Source organism: Rana temporaria, chromosome 1, assembly GCF_905171775.1.
Source record: "Rana temporaria chromosome 1, aRanTem1.1, whole genome shotgun sequence".
Lineage (NCBI taxonomy): Eukaryota > Metazoa > Chordata > Amphibia > Anura > Ranidae > Rana > Rana temporaria.
Window position 1 is genome coordinate 356751457 of NC_053489.1, and position 16449 is coordinate 356767905.

At 42.1% G+C, this 16449-nt stretch overlaps 1 protein-coding gene across 1 annotated transcript in view; it reads left to right on the forward strand.

Moving 5' to 3' along the window:
* Positions 1 to 2997: 2997 nt before the first annotated feature.
* Positions 2998 to 16449, forward strand: part of JAK3 (Janus kinase 3) — a 184428-nt gene continuing 170976 nt past the window's right edge. Inside the window, exon 1 of the mRNA XM_040321407.1 lies at positions 2998 to 3120. The gene's annotated coding sequence lies outside the window, so the exon portion shown is untranslated. The remainder of the gene's footprint in view (positions 3121 to 16449) is intronic.

Below are 16449 nucleotides of genomic sequence, written 5' to 3' on the forward strand. Positions count from 1 at the left end.
CTATTGTGAGTTCTCTTCCACATGCGTATTTACCACCTGAATATCTGCTTGAGGATCGATCTGACGAGTCCCTCTCCTGCTGCACACACTTCATTTGCTGTTTGCGTTAGCCATTCCTAGGGCTCTGGTAAGGAGCAGTGTGTGCTGTGGTGGTGGTCTTTTTTGTTACACTGTTGGTCTGCCAGTCACTGGGTGATAATTACCTATAAGTGTTCCTACAATATCACACTATTTCTGCCTATTTGTTTTTTTCTTGGACACTCTGCTGGAGAACCATTGGGAAGATCCTAAAGATTGTGATCCCCTGTGCAGTCCAGGTGTGTGGCTGCTTGCTTGGCCTGATCCATAAGGATCCATTTATCTGGTAAGGGTCATCAATACCAGAAAGTTGGGATCCATGTCCATTGTTTGTCTTCATTCCAGATCTTCACCATTTCTGAACAAGTTGTTTATGTACTTGATCGTTCACAGAAATGACTTTATGATTTTATGATTTCAGTTATCACATTTTTATCCTAAGACTCTTCAGTTTTTATTATTGAGAAAAAAAAATTTCTTCATCACTGGATTTTTTTATTTTTTCCCTTATTTACGGGATAAACACCATTATTATATTTGTTAGTGCAACTCCACCTTTTTCCACTAAAGAAACACACTTGAGTTTTTATTTGTGCTGATTGTAGGGTGGCAAAAGTGAGTGGGGTTTGAAAAAAAAAAGTAAACTGTTATAACACTAACCAACAAGACCAGTTTTGTGTCATTTGGGCGTTGTAGGGGGCTGAGTGACCTTTGGTGACCTTTAATAAATCATTAATAACGCAAAAACGATAAAAGACAGAACAAAAATATTAACAGCACAAACGTAGCACTAATCAACGAGACCAGTTTTGTGTCATTTGGGTGTTGTAGGGGGGCTGAGTGACCTTTAATAAATCATAAATAACGCAAAAACGATAAAAGATAGACAGGAAATTTTAGCAGCACAAACGTAGCACTAACCAACGAGACCAGTTTTGTGCCATTTGGCTGTTGTAGGGGGGCAAGGTGATGTCATAGTCTGGAAAAAACAATTGCTTCAAAATAAAAGCAGCACAAATGTAAATTCTTGCGGCAAAAAACAGCACAAACGCAGCACTAAAGAAACACACTTGAGTTTTTATTTCTGCTGATTGTAGGGGGGGCGGCTTCGCTGAGCTCTGAATGCAAACTCAATCTAATGCACTTTGTATGCAATAACACAGAGTAAGCTGATCATTTTAAACTCCTTTAGGCACAATCTAAAAAGTCAGGTAAAACAACAAAATTATACACAAGAAAATGTTGAGATTTAGATGTATAGACTGAGAGGTGAGTTATATTTATACTACAAAGAAAATAATTGAGAAACACTGGATTAGACCATAAGGAGAGTTAGGTGAGGTCATCCACTGGGCAGGCAAAAAATGCTTCTGGACACGGAGGGACAAGGATATTGTAGTTTTAGGCAGCGTAGTGCCTTGTGAGGAGGGGCCTTGATGTTGATAAACAATATTTTGCAAGGATTCAAAACAAGACTATACCAGCCTCAGTAGTAGTAGAGGCAATAGCTAGGGTGGGTTTAGGCCATTCATGGAAGTTGGGATGCCAAGTAATAGACATAAAAGTTTGGAAAGGCCAGGTCCACCTTGGAGAAATTAATTAAGGCTAAAGCAATCAGTCACATGGGTCAAATCTGGAGAGACAGATAGATTGCTAGTGAAACTACATATTAAAGTTTTGATGTCACAATGTAGAGTATATGATTCCCTATCATCTGTGCCCAGTCTTGCCACACAGAGTTAATCCAGCGCTGAGCAATCCTCTTTTAATGTTCAGTGAAAATTAACAGAATTCCAGATAAAAACTTGCCAAATTATAAAGTCCGTTTCTCTGTTCTTGCCTTGTGTTACAGGTTATTTACATATCTAGAGCTTGGACATGTTTATCATATGTTATGTTATGTTTATCATAATATGAGGTGATCCAGAGTTCATTGTATATTACCAGAATATGTAAATAACCTGTAACACAAAGCAAGAACAGAGAAACGGACTTTATAATTTGGCAAGTTTTTATCTGGAATTCTGTTCATTTTCACTGAACATTAAAAGAGGATTGCTCAGCGCTGGATTAACTCTGTGTGGCAAGACTGGGCACAGATGATAGGAAATCTTATACTCTACATTGTGACCTCAAAAATCCACTTTAACTAAAATGTATTTAATGTACGGTATTCTCTTTTTTAAAGGTTATTTATAGCCCCTTTTTTTCAGTTTTGGACAGAGCAACACCAACCCCAGCCAGGTTATTTTTTAATTTTTTTTTGCTATTTGTGTACCATTGAGGAAATTTACCTTTACTTTTTGTCCCAGAGACACAATTTAGAAGAAATCTCCCAAAGATTTCCCCTTAAACCTTGCTCTAAAATGTCCTCTCCCTTTCTTTCACAGTAACAATGGCCATCAGTAGAAATGGAGGGGCAGAGCTACCCAACGGGGACACAGATAGCAACATAAACTTGTCATAGGGTCCAACTCTTCCCAACTCTATCCATAATTTAAAAAAAATGTCTATAGATACTTTTAAATCTTACAGATTTTATTGTATAACTCAAACATTTGGATTTATATTTTATCTTTGAATCTCTTGCATTATAGAATTTTTTATGAACCAGAAACGGATTTTCACAGATTCTATATGCATACATAAATACATAGATACTACCGTAGTTTGTTAGCAGCTTGCTCTTTCGCACAGGAAGCTACATGTGGTGAGATATTTTTTTTGCCAGGAAGTATGCATGAAACACACTTTTAATCAAGATACGCAGATACACATATAGAGTAGAGAGAGATCAAGATACACAGACACCAAAGGTGCCAAGAATACATACGTACTTACATAGTAAGTGAAAGACATAGACATGTAGAATTCCTGCACCAGTTAATCGTTTCATATCAGCATGTTTCCAAGATGTAATTAGTTTCACAAAAATTCTTACATCCACATGATTTGTATGCACACTTTCTGGGAGAAGAACAAGTGAACCCTGTGGCCTCTGCTATTGTGAATTTGCAAAAAATTGGTACAAGACCGTTTAAGGTAAAGAAGTTTATTTTTATACAACATTATAAATATATTGTTCTGGTTGACACAATTTTTTTTTAGCATTTTCAATCTGGTATCACTATAGAGTCCAATGTCAGTCATTGGCTAAAACTGATAAAATCATGAAATAGTCATGCTTTTGCCATGTTGATTTTTGTCTGTAAATGTCTGTAAATGTTAAGGTCGGTGATTGCACACAGAGCTGTAGTGAACTTCTTATGAGTCTCGAACTTGCAGCAATGACATTTTTGAGTAGCGTGTTTAAGGAAGAGCTAGTCAAGGCTAGTTAAGAAGCCGCTGATAGCGATAAGGAAGCCCTTGGCATGAAATTCTTTTTATTTGAGATGAGTTTTCTCTACATTACTTTTGTATTGTTTGAAAATTAGAGTACCAGTAAACATTTCTCTTTACTTTCTTGCTGGTTGTAAGCTTTGACATGAGTTCATTGCCCTTTTATAATAAAGGGTGATATCTTTGAAATGCAGTCTACTATAGCTAGCAAAGAAAAGTATACCGCTCTATAAAACAATTAATTAAAACAACACAAATTCATATGGAAAAAACAGCCAAAATTCATGCAGTCAAACAAGAAGTGGACTAGGAAAAAGGAGCTGACATGTTTTGCATCATGTGATGCTTACTACTATAGCTAGCAATAAAGATTTTTCTCTGCTCAAGATAGACAAGGACAAAATGTGTTCAGATTGGTTGCTACTGGCTACTGTAGTTACGAATTGACACTCTTTATTGAATGAGGTTGTAAAGGTTTGGTCTTAGGCTTTGATGAGGGTCCAGGTTAGGAGATTGGTTTAAAGTTGGTCTCAGCCTAGGACAAGGGTTCACAGCTGGTCTCAGGATAGGGCAAGGGTCTAAAATTAGTCTTAGGCCCCGTACTCACGACCAAACATGTCTGCTGAAACTGGTCCGCAGACCAGTTTCAGCAGACATGTTTGGCCGTGTGTTGGCCCGAGCGGACCATTTTGGGACGGATCGGACAGGTTTCCAGCGGACAACTGTTTCCCGGACTTGTTTTAAAACAGTCCGCTGGAAACCTGTCCGCCCGGACATGTACGGTCGTCTGTACAGACCTACCGTACATGTCCTGCCGCCCGCATCCCTCGCATGCGTCGAATGACTTCGACGCATGCGTGGAAGCATATTTAAGGCGGCCCGCCCACGTCGCCGCGTCATTGTCGCGGCGACACCGCGTCATCGACGCGGCGACACCGCGGACACGCCCCGCGTAATGTTTACGCGCGGGCTTCTGTTCGATGGTGTGTATAGCCATCGAACAGAAGTCCCCGGGCAGTCCCCGGCCAGACATGTCCGATGGAAACGGTCTGCAGACCGTTTTCATCGGACATGTCCTGCCGTGAGTACAAGGCCTTAGATTAAAACAAAGGTTCACAAGTTACGTCTCAGGTTTGCACAAATATCTACACATTTGTCCTAAGGTTTGTAAAATTCAATTTTGTTACTCGGAAAGAAAAGTCTAAGCTTTGGAGTGCTGTGTTTACCTACATATTAAAAACAGCTTTGTCTGCAATGTCTATGCAAAGCACACCATACCTGTGAGCTGTCTACTGATAAATTCCCTTTATTTGATGAAGTTGTAATTATATAATAGAGAAGTGGGTAAAAGGTGTACATTACAGTGACTAGTATATTACATAACGCAAAGTAAGACCAACTGACTTTGTGATTTTGCTATGCCAGCTTTTTAATGTTTACCATGTTCAATAGGAAAAAGATGCTCCTACATAATCTCTGTTGTACTGTATATAGGTATACCTGGCTGGCAGGATTTTGGCCAACATACAGTTCTGTACAAAAGTTTGCAGGTGTGAAAAAATGCTGTAAATTAAAATAGAACTATAGCCAAAACTTTTTTTTTTCATTTTGGATAGTGAAAGGGAAGGTTGTAACCCCTGTCAAAATATTTTCACCATCTGTGTCCCATTGGGAAGATTTACCTTAATTCCTGTCCCACAGCCAAACAGAAAGTGAGAGGGAATACCTGCAAATTGGGGGTCTCCTAGTCACCAGAACTAGTGTCCCTATTGGAAGATTTGCCCCTTATTACTTTTCTAGGGACATCCCAAAATTTGAGATTTTCTTTTACTTTTTATTTTCAATGATAATGGTAAACAAGACAATTAGAGTGGGTGAATCTCCTTAAAGGGGGCACAGACAGCAATAAAAACTGACAGGTGTTCTAATCCCTCTGTACACTTCCAGAAATAGAAGTGCTAATAGTTTACTTTTATCAATTAACAAAATGTAAATGAACAGAAGAGAAATCCAAATCAAATCAATATTTGGTGTGACTACCTTTTGCCTTCAAAACAGCATCAACACTTCTAGGTACACTTGCACACAGATTTTGAAGGACCTTGGCGGGTAGGTCATTTGTATAAAATGCGGTGTTGTCTATAAAGCGCAGCAATCAGGAGAATTTCATATACAGCCCAGGGCACCGAGCAGTTGCGTATCATCCATGGCTGCATGGTGTTGCACTGCACACGGGTCCCAATGGGGATGGGCCCACTGTATTCTGACCCACTCTGCACCCATCGATGAGACAAGCCTGATAGGCTGCAGCCTTGCCTGTCACTGCCATGCCCTCTGTCTTCTGTCACAGGATCTCTATGCCTCAATTTCCACTCACCCAGATCCTGTTACTGGAGCTGAGAGCCACTGAAGCTGGGGATGGGTTTCTCTGCTGGAGCCCAGGAGAAAGAAATCCACCATACCTGTAAGAGAGATCTGACACTGGTGTAAGTTCAGTGAATTTAGAGAGGGAGGGAAAAGGTGGCCGCTCCATGACTAAACACTAGATATAGTGTGAAACGCGTCAGCTGTTCCAAGTTTTTGTTTGCTGAGGCTTGTAGTGCTGTCCAAATTTTAAATAAAGGCAACTTTTGTTCAAGAGTGCGGATATCCAGAAATACATCTTTGCTATTCCTGCTTTGCTAATTTAGAGAGGGGAGGGGGACTGTGCAGATGAGCTGGAGAGGGCTGTGAAGCCTGAGGATGGGGGAACTGTGAATCCTGAGGCTGGGGAAAACTGTGCAGATGAGCTGGAGGGGGGGCTGAGAAGACTGAAGAAAGGGGGCTGAGGATGGGATTGATAGGGAAAACTCATGACTCATGGGTTTCAGTAACATTTTGTCTGCTGAAGCCAGATTGAAAAATAGATGTATTTATTTTATACAAGCCTGTAGTCTAGCTACAGGCAGGGAGAACAGAACAGCACAATCACAGTACATGTTCATTTCAAAAGAAGTGCTGTCTGACTAGTACAGCTAATACCATTTGTACATTGTGAAGGTGTTGGCTCCTTGGCAACAAGCTAGCTAAAGGGTACCAGCTTTGACTAAGCACTGAAGCTACAGTGTGAAACGTTAGCTTTTGTTCCAATTTTTTTGCTGTGGCATGTTTATTTTGTGATCGATTTTAATTAAAAGACCATTTTTGGAGTGCGGCTGTCCAAGTTTCCTTTCGTATTTTTGCGTGATTATCACAAAGATTTACCACAGAAGAATTGGTTGATACACTACACTACAGGATTTGACACATTTTGAAGATTTTGTTTGTATATTCTAAAAAAGGAGGAGTCGGATTGTTTCCAGAAACAGATGACGATATCTCACAATCCCATTGTATGATAAGAATAAAAGAAAAGAACAACTGAGAGAAACAGTAGCTCTCCCAAAGTGAGAGATTTTAAAGTGAAAGACGTCAATGCTGTTTAAAGGTAACCACACTAGACACAAATTGTTCAAAAAATGTATAAAGATTTAATAATACTAATTTAAAAGCAATTATACAAATATTGGCATGGACCACAATAGTTACAAAAGCGGGATAAATAGCAGTATGCAGCTGGCCAACAAGTTTCGCACAATGGTGCTTCGTTAGGGCCTTGCAACCTTTCTTTTGAATTGTGTGGTCTGTGTAAGACATAAAGGTACGTCATTAATACACAATATATAACAACTTAGGGGTAGATTCACGTAGAATGGCGTTTCTTTGTGCGGGCGTAATGTATGCTATTTACATTACGCCTCCGCAACTTTTACAGGCAAGTGCCGTATTCTTAAAAGAAAGTTGTGGCGGCGTAGCGTAAATAGGCCGGCGTAAGCCCGCCTAATTCAAATTGTGAAGAGGTGGGCGTGTGTTATGTAAATTAACCCTGACCCGACGTGATTAACGTTTTACACGAACGGCGCATGCGCCGTCCGTGGAATTTCCCAGTGTGCATTGCTCCAAAGTACGCCGCAAGGACGTCATTGGTTTCGTCCAGCCCCATTCACGGACGACTTACGCAAACAACGTAAATTTTTCAAATTTTGTCACGGGAACGACGGCCATACTTTAACATAGGTGCGCCGCATATACGCCTCATATAGCAGGGGTAACTTTACGCCGGGAAAAGCCTAACGTAAACAGCGTAAATGTACTGCGTCGGCCAGGCGTACGTTCGTGAATTTGCTTATCTAGCTGATTTACATATTCTAGGCGTAAATCAGCGTACACGCCCCTAGCGGCCAGCGTAAATATGCAGTTAAGATCCGACGGCGTAAGAGACTTACGCCGGTCGAATCTAATAGAAATCTATGCGTAACTGATTCTATGAATCAGGCGCATAGATACGACCGGCCAGACTCAGAGATACGACGGCGTATCTGGAGATACGCCGTCGTATCTCCTCTGTGAATCTACCCCTTATTGCATAGTAACAAAAGAAATAACAAAGAAATTGCTGTGTGCTCTCCTACTTTGCTAAAAAATGAAAATGAACCAAAACTCGGCCCATAGGTCCCAAAAGGCTGAGAGGAGCAAACAACTCCGGCAGTGACCAGTGATCAGTGGTAGCCAGATCAAAGATGTGCGAGTATTAGAGTGTTAGAAGCCACAATCAACAGATCAGAAATCTGTAAATTGTTAAAAAAATAATATGGTAGTATAATAATAAAGGCTACAGCTAATCCAGCTTAATGAATGTTCAGATGAAAATTAAGATAAATAACTAAATTAATGTAAATTTAAATTACTACACTATACGCCCCGAAACTACCACCCATACATGGATAGACCAGAATAAATATCAAGAAGATTGAAATAAGATTATAATAGCAAAAAATCCATGGACTGTGACCGAAGTTCATTTTCATCGGACCAAACCGACCGTGTGTATAGGCTATCGGTCTGGTTTCCTTCGGTCCAAAATTTCTAAACATGCTTCAAAACCGAACCGATGGACCGCTGCCCGATCGGACCAAACCGATGGTTAGTACAGAAAAGCATCGGTTCAAAACCTGCGCATGCTCAGAATCAAGTCGACTCATGCTTGGAAGCATTGAACTTCGTTTTTTTCAGCACATCGTGTGTTTTACGTCACCGCGTTCTGACCCGATCGGATTTTGAACTGATGGTGTGTACACACATCAGGCCGTACGGCCACTTCAGAGGTGAACCGATGAAAACGGTCCGACGGGCCAGTCTCATCGGTTTGGTCCGACCGTGTGTACAGGGCCTAAGAGTATGAAGGTCTGGTAAATAAATCACATATAAATTGGTACACCAGCCCCCCCAGGTAGTGGGTAGATAAAATTACACTTGCTATAAATGTCAGGAATAATATGCAAGGGGTTACATAGAACGGTGCTATGGTCATAGAGGTTAGGCTTACACAGCAAGCCAGAGATCGCCAAAGCCAGAGGCACCAACCATTAGATAACAAGAATGAATTAGGAGTGGGGCTCAATACCTGTAAACTGGTATGGTCATTCTCTTGTGTCCGCAAGTTGGAGAGTCATCCATTACCATGTGCGGTGATCAGTGATGGGTGGCTTGGCCGGGGCTGGTGCTTACTGCTTCTCAGGTGGCGTCTGACATGAAAGCCGTCAGCGGCGTCTTAAGAGCGCATGCTCTCACCGGAAGTGAAGGGTCGATGACCCCTGACGTCACTTCCGGTGTGTGTGTGTCCCTAATTGTGTGTGCGCACATATGACGCACGACGCACGCGCACCACGTGGAACGCACGGCACAAGCTTAGTGCGAGAAGCACACAGCGCGCGCACACAGTGTCAATACCAAGGTAGAGACAGGAAATGAGGGGAAAACAAGGACGGAATTCCCCTCTCAACAAGGACACACAAATAGTCGCACTAACTCACAGCTAAAATCGATATGCACATCACAGCATAGGGACAAAAAGGGGCAGCGCAAGGCACATACAGTAATGCAGAGTAATTATGATTTTATACAAGGTTACACCATAACAAAAACAAGAATATTAAGTGTATATATAGATGTATTAGTATAACAATAACAAAAACATGTTAGTGTTAATAATAGTAGTATATCAATCAATATACAGTATTCTGCAGGATTCCCCCCCCCCCCCCCAAAAAAAAAAAAAAAACCCCACGACTATAAACGTAATAAATTATCTGTAAACACCTAAAGAAAGGGTTTAAAAGATAATGATGTATTGAGGCCAGGCGGATAGGTGGCTCGTTGGTCAAAAAGTGGGCCTCCCGTTGGAGAATCTTTTTATCAAAGTCACCTCCCCTTTCTGGGAAAGGGATGACTTCCAGGGCAAAAAATTAGACCAATGACTGGTTATAACTGTGGTTAAGTCCAATATGTTTGCAGATCGGAGTATACAAGAGGCCTGCATCTAAGTAATATAGATGATCCTGAATTCTTTTGGCAAAAGGGCATTTCGTTTTGCCGATGTAAAACGCACCACACCGACATGTGGCTAAATATACAATTCCAATTCTACTGCAGTCTGCAAACACCCTGGACTACAGAAAACAACCTCTTGGTAGAGGACACCCACCACCCTCCCGGATCCAAGGACACTGATCGCAATGGCCACATCAATATGTCCCCCATCTACCAGACGCCTCTAATGCTGGAGTGTCGGGAGAGAGGTGACTATGTATAAGCCATCTCTGATTGTTTGTGATCTTCTATATACAATTTCTGGTCTGTCAGATACATATTTAGAAATGATTGGGTCCTCCGATAGAAAATTCCAGGTATTACCAATCAGTTGGTGAAAAGTGTCCTGATGGGTACTGAAGGTAGTTATTAATTTAGTATTTGGATTTGGTTCCTGAGGCTTTGGTTTAAATAGCAAAGTTTCCCATGTATTATGTTTTGCCTTAGCATAGGCTTTTTTCAAAACTTTTTTGCTATATCCCCTCTGTAACAAACGCAGATAAAGGGCATGTGCTTCCCATTCAAAATCCTCCTCCCTAGTGCAGTTCCGACGTACCCTTAGGTATTGGCTAAAAGGAATACTGCGCACTAGAGAGTGAGGATGGGAACTAGAATAGTGAAGAATAGTATTCAAATCTTATTTTAATCTTCTTGATATTTATTCTGGTTTATCCATGTATGGGTGGTAGTTTCGGGGTGTATAGTGTAGTAATTTAAATTTACATTAATTTAGTTATTTATCTTAATTTTCATCTGAACACACATTAAGCTGGTATAGCTGTAGCCATTATTATTATACTACCATATTATTTTTTAACAATTTACATATTTCTGATCTGTTGATGGTGGATTCTAACGCTCTAATACTCGCACATCTTTGACCTAGTGGATCTGGCTACCACTAGTCACTGCCCGAGTTGTTTGTTCCTCTCAGCCTTTTGGGACCTATGGGCCGGGTTTTGGTTAATTTTCAGTTTTTAGCAGAGTAGGTGAGCACACAGCAATTTCTTTGTTATTTCTTTTGTTACTATGCAATAAGATGTTATATATTGTGTATTAATGACGTACCTTTATGTCTTACACAGACCACACAATTCAAAAGAAAGGTTGCAAGGCCCTGACGAAGCACCATTGTGCGAAACTTGTTGGCCAGCTGCATACTGCCTTTTTATCCCGCTTTTGTAACTATTGTGGTCCATGCCAATATTTGTATAATTGCTTTTAAATGAGTATTATTACATTTTGATACATTTTTTGAACAATTTGTGTCTAGTGTGCTTACCTTTAAACAGCATTGACGTCTCTCACTTCAAAATCCCTCACTTTGGGAGAGCTACTGTTTCTCTCAGTTGTGCTGATGCATGAGAAATGCCGCGTACACACGATCATTTTTCAGCATGAAAAAAACGTAGTTTTAAAAATTTTTTATTTAAAATGATCGTGTGTTTACTAACACGGAATCAGTTAAAGCAGCCCCAAGGGCGGCGTCATCCGCATGGAACTTCCCCTTTATAGTGTCATCGTACGTGTTGTACGTCACCGCGCTTTGCTAGAGCATTTTTAAAAACGTCGTTTTTAATGATGAAGTTGGAAAAACTTTGGGCCAAATCTTCAAAGGAGATACGCAGGCGGAACTGCTGTTCAGCCTGCGTATCCCTGTGGCTATCTTTGGAAACGATCCTCAGAAGGATTTTTCCAAAGATAGTCAGAAGATCTGACATCTGTAAGACACTTACACTGTCGGATCTTAGGATGCAGTACCACATCCGCCGCTGGGGGCATTTCGAGTCGAAATGCCGCTTTGCGTATGCAAATGAGGACTTAGGCAGATCCACAAAGCTTTTTAGCTTTGTGTTTTCTGCGTAAGTTACGTTTTGCATACGTAAAATTAGGGATGCTTTTACAAGGCCTAAACTGTTTAGACCTTGTAAAAACAAACCTTTTTTTCGATCGCCGCGTTTTTTTTAAAATGTCAAATTTTTTTTCCCGGCGCCTATTTTTTTTTTTACCCGACGCAACTTTATTGTCCCGTCGCGATCCACAAAGCCCAGCGTAAAGTACGTTCGCGCGATGCACGTCGGGAAAAATGATGTCACGCGCATGCGCCGAACGTCCGGCGCGGGAGCGCGCCTCATTTGAATTGGAATCGCCCCCTCGAGCAGACGACCGCCTTGCGACGGAGGCACTTAGGTTACACGGCGTGTAATTTCTAGGTAAGTGCTTTGTGGATCGGGCACTTAGGTAGAAATTTAACGCCTGTGTAACTTAACTGCTGAAAGTTAAGTTAGGCAGCTTTTTTGAGAATTTGGCCCTTTGTTTTTTCTACATGCCGAAAAACTGTTTTTTTCATGCGGAAAAATGATCGTGTGTACGCAGCATAAGGATTCACATGTTGGGCTCCTTGTTCAGTCTGTTTATTGGTTATGGGGGGGGACATTGAAAAATTGTTTTGTGTTTCAATGTTTTTCAGGTGGTGAGATCGGCCTAGTTTGGATTCTAGGTCACTCTTATGTGTTTTGGGGGGCCAGACAGGCTGATGTACGGCCCAAGGAGGCAGCTGGGTATCCCCCGACAAGAAGCTCAGGTCCGGTGGATCGGGGTGCCAGGCATGGTATGGAGCTGGGTCATTCCAGAGGTGCATAAGTTTGCACTCCTAGATGGAGCACCAGATATTTTAGTTCTACATGCAGGAGGTAATGACATGGGGGCCAGGTCTATGCATCAGTTGATACGCGATGTGAAGTATGACTTCTTGCGGTTGCACACTTCCTTCACAGGGATGCGGATTGTTTGGTCAGACATGGTGGGTAGGACAGCTTGGCATTGGGCTTGGTCGGTGGAGAAAGTGAACAAGGCTTGGGTCAAGGATAACAAGGAGGTAGGAAGATTTATTATGCGGAAAGGTGGTCTAGTGGTGCGACACAGGGAGCTGGAAGTGGATACCTGGCGGTATCTTAGGAGTGATGGGGTTCACCTCATTGCTGTTGGCATTGATCTTTGGGCCCTGGGATTGCAGGAGGGAATCCAAAGGGCACTGAGTGTTTGGAGGTGCGCGCAAGGGTAAGGCTTTACCCCTTGCGTGCGGTGGCAGTGTTGGGTCTCTGGAAGAGGAGGAAAAGGCTGGTGGTATGGGGTTATCGGGTACCTTTCGGTTAACAAGGGTTAACCAGGAAGGGGTAAAATGGTAGGTCACTGCGGACATGTGTACTGCCTCTGTGTCGGTGTCTTGCGACTGAGGCCTAAGTTAAATAGTTTTGTCCCAGTGTCCAATTTGTGAGTTGTTGTCTCCAAGACCACCAAGTAATTGGAAAATGTGACTAATGTTATTTAAAATGGTTATTTATTTTAAGTTGAGAAATTGTTAAATAAATAGGCCGTAAGGCCAATTTTTACTTCACAACTTTGTCAGTCGTTTTATTAGGTAATTGGGGTATGTGGGGGAGGTTATGTATATCAGGTGGGTCATTACTCAGGACTGGTCCTCAACATGTCATGAGTTTTAGCAAGTTTTTAGAAAGGTGCGCTGATCATTGTTTACTTTCATAACCAAGTTTGGTGCACTTGTACACTTTAGATCTGGCAACATCTTTTGCGTATTTCTTTAATTCACTGAAGTAGGTTCACTTGATAGCACCAGGGACTACACCCTTTCATATCCATAAAGATCCAGTCCCAACAAAGGGTTACTTAATTTTTACCATTCTTTTCTGCCTGACTAAGCCACTGTTGCTGAACCTTTGCATCGGTTACTAAATAAAGATGTTCCATTGAAGTGGACTGATCTTCATTCTACAGCTTTCAATGCTGCAAAAAAGCTGTTATCTTCTGACAGTGTACTTGTACACAGTGGGCCAGATTCACGTAGCGCAGCGGATCTATAGATCCGCTCGTTCTACGTGAATTAAGATCCGCTCCCGCAAGTTTAGGAGGCAAGTGGCTAATTCACAAACAACTTACCTCCAAACTTGCGACGGCGGATCCTAAATCCCCCAGCGGAATTCAAATTCCGCGGCTAAGGGAGTGTCATATTTAAATCAGGCGCGTTCCCGCGCCGATTTAAATGCGCATGCGTCGTCCGGGAAATTTCCCGGCGTGCATTGCTCCCACTGACGTCACTAGGACGTCAGTGGTTGCGACGTGAGCGGGACTTGCGACGCGCGTGTTCGTGAATCGGCGTACGCAAACGACGTAGGAAAATTCAAATTCGACGCGGGAACGCCAGCTATACTTAACATTGGCTGCGCCTGATAAAAGAAGGGGTAAGTATACGATGGAAAACCGCTACGGAAACGACGTAAGAACACTGCGACGGGTCCGCGTACGTTCGTGAATTTGCGTATTTCGCTGATTTACATATTATTTATCGTAAATCAGCAGGAACGCCGCCGGCGCCATTTTTAAATTGAAAAAAAGATCCGACAGTGTAACATATTGTAACACTGTCGGATCTAGCCCTATCTATGCGTAACTGATTCTATGAATCAGGCGCATAGATAGGACCAGTTTACGTCAGAGATACGATGGTGTATCTGTAGATACACCGTCGTATCTCTTTGTGAATCTGGCCCTATGATTTACAACAACCACTCACTCTTACCTGCAATGCTTCTCCATATGGCATTGGAGCTGTTTCGAGTCATGTTTTGGAAACTGGTGTTGAGGCTCCTATTGCATTCTATTCAAGGACATTGTCTACGACAGAGAGGAATTATGCTCAAATTGACAAGGAGGCTTTGGCTATAGTGTCCAGGGTAAAAAAGTTTCATGGCTTTTTGTATGGGCGGAGGTTTACCATTGTAACAGCCTTTGCTGGGTCTGTTCACCAGAAGTACTCCCACTCCTAAAATTCTTTCCCCAGGAATGCTCAGACGGTCACTCATGCTGAATGTCTATGACTGAGGTTCTCATGTTGCAATCCATTCCAAACCCACCGTTACATGCTAGAGACATTGCTGGTATGAATGCTAAAGATCCCGTGCTGGCCCGTAGTCTCAACTGGGGGTGGAGGGGATGGCCCAAATCAAAAGTTAAAGACAAGTTCAAACCATTTTTAGTGCGCCAACATGAACTGTCTGTAATTCCAAAGGCAGGACAAGCTCAAGTACTGCATGCTTTCCAGGAAGGACATCCTGGAATAGTCCGCATGAAAGCATTAGCCAGAAGTTATGTTTGGTGGCCTAAAATGGATGAAGTTATTGAGAAGTGGGTACAGAAATGTACCATGTCAATCCACCCATTGTGCTCCACCTAAAGTCTCAGTACATCCATGGGAAGTGACTAGGTCACCTTGGTCACGGTTGCATTTAGATTTTATGGGGCCTTTTCAAGGACAGATTTTTTTTTAGTTAACGATTCCTTCTCAAAATGGCTGGAAGTTGTATCAGTTACATCTCCCACCTTAGCCACTGTCATAAGAGTTTTAAGGAGGATGTTTGCTACACATGGGTTGCCAGATACAATCGTGGCTGATAATGGAATGCAATTTACCTCCTCAGAATTCAAAACCTTTATGGCAAGCAATCTTTTTCAACATGTTACGATTGCACCGTTTCTCCCATCATTAAATTGTCAAGCTGAACGTATGGTTCAGACCACCAAAGACTCATTGAAGAGAATTGTTCAAGGAGATTGGAATCAGAGACTTGCAAATTCCCTTCTGCAACAACATGTGACACCATGCTCAGGCACTGGTTGTAGCCCAGCAGAGCTCCTAATAAACCGTTGTCTAAAAACATGCTTGGATCGTTTTTACCCTGATCTGACATCGGAGTTACAAGAAAAGCAAGAACTGCATTTTAAAAAGGATGCTAATTTTTCTGTGAGCGTGTTTGACAGTGCTCTCTATGTCAGAAACTATGCTGCTGGGCCTCATTGGATACTGGAAAAGGTGCTTGTGGCTACAGGACCTTTGTCATACAATGTACAAATTACCGATGGTAGAATATTATGAAGGCACGTTGATCAGATCCAAGAAGTGGTGAAATTGTACCTACTGCTGGTTCTAGTTGAACTGGGATTCCAGTGATGCCAGATCATAGGTAGGGAGACCGCCGCTCCAGGTGAGCACAGGCAGGTAATCAATGTCCACTCAGGAATCACACGGGTGTTGGCAATGCATAGAATTAAGCAGGTGGGAGAATGGATGGACAGCCGCACTCCAAAAGGTCTTGTTGAAAAAAGACGTGCTCTTTATTGTAAAAAGGAAAAAATGCACAGCACACAACAGCATACAGTGGGATAGACAGCTGACGCGTTTCGCATTAACAACTAATGCTTAGTCATAGCTATGACTAAGCATTAGTTGTTAATGCGAAACGCGTCAGCTGTCTATCCCACTGTATGCTGTTGTGTGCTGTGCATTTTTTCCTTTTTACAATAAAGAGCATGTCTTTTTTCAACAAGACCTTTTGGAGTGCGGCTGTCCATCCATTCTCCCACCTGCTTGATGCCAGATCATGGTGAACCATTGGTTGATACAGGATGCAGATACAGTATTCCTCCAGGAAATGTTGTTGCAGAGCCAGTTTCTCCCAGTCCCTCTGACACAGCACAAGAAGAAGAATTGCACCTAACTGGTCACAAGGA